This window comes from Arachis stenosperma, chromosome 9 (genome assembly GCF_014773155.1).
Source record: "Arachis stenosperma cultivar V10309 chromosome 9, arast.V10309.gnm1.PFL2, whole genome shotgun sequence".
NCBI lineage: Eukaryota > Viridiplantae > Streptophyta > Magnoliopsida > Fabales > Fabaceae > Arachis > Arachis stenosperma.
The window spans coordinates 45,952,946-45,954,357 of NC_080385.1; positions in this window are offsets into that span (position 1 = coordinate 45,952,946).

Here is a 1,412-nt window from a genome sequence, read left to right on the forward strand (position 1 = left end):
CTTGGGAGAATACTGGGAGGAGTTTCAATGACTTTCTTACTCAGCTGGCCCACTTGTGCCTCCAGATTTCTAATAGAGGATCTTGTTTCACTCATGAAACTGAAAGTGGCCTTTGACAGATCAGAGACTAGATTGGCTAAATTAGAAGTGTTTTGTTCAGAATTCTCTGTCTGTTGCTGAGAAGATGATGGATATGGCTTACTATTGTTCAGCCTATTGCGTCCACCATTGTTAAAGCCTTGTTGAGGCTTTTGTTGATCCTTCCATGAGAAATTTGGATGATTTCTCCATGATGAGTTATAGGTGTTTCCATAAGGTTCACCCATGTAACTAACCTCTGCCATGGCAGGGTTCTCAGGATCATAAGCTTCTTCAGAAGCTGCCTCTCTAGTACTGTTGGATGCATGTTACCATCCATTCAGATTTTGAGAGATCATGTTGACCTGTTGATTCAACACTTTGTTCTGAGCCAGTATGGCATTCAGAGTATCAATTTCAAGAACTTCTTTCTTCTGAGGCATCCCATTATTCACGGAATTCCTCTCAGAAGTGTACATGAATTGGTTGTTTGCAACCATATCAATGAGTTCTTGAGCCTCTTCAGGCGTTTTCTTTAGGTGAATAGATCCACCTGCAGAATGGTCCAATGACATTTTCGAAAATTCAGAGAGAGCATAATAGAATATATCTAATATGGTCCATTCTGAAAACATATCAGATGGACATCTTTTGGTCAGCTGCTTGTATCTTTCCCAAGCTTCATAGAGGGATTCACCATCTTTTTGTTTGAAGGTTTGAACATCCACTCTCAGCTTGCTCAGCTTTTGAGGAGGAAAGAATTTATCCAAGAAGGCAGTGACCAGCTTATCCCAGGAGTCCAGGTTATCCTTGGGTTGTGAATCCAACCATATTCTAGCTCTGTCTCTTACAGCAAAAGGGAAAAGCATGAGTCTGTAGACTTCAGGATCAACTCCATTCGTCTTTACAGTCTCACAGATCTGCAAGAACTCAGTTAAAAACTGATAAGGATCTTCAGATGGAAGTCCATAAAACTTGCAATTTTGTTGCATTAAGGCAACTAGCTGAGGTTTCAGCTCAAAGTTGTTGGCTCCTATGGCAGGAATGGAGATGCTTCTTCCATCAAACTTGGATGTTGGCTTTGTGAAGTCACCAAGCATTCTCCTTGCATTATTATTATTTTCGGCTGCCATCTCCTTCTCTTGTTCGAATATTTCTGAAAGGTTACCTTTAGAATAATGTAATTTAGCTTCTCTTAACTTCCTTTTCAGAGTCCTTTCAGGTTCTGGATCAATTTCAACAAGAGTGCCTTTTTCCCTGTTCCTGCTCATATGAAAGAGAAGAAAACAAGAAAAGAAGAGGAATCCTCTATGTCACAGTATAGAGATTCCTTT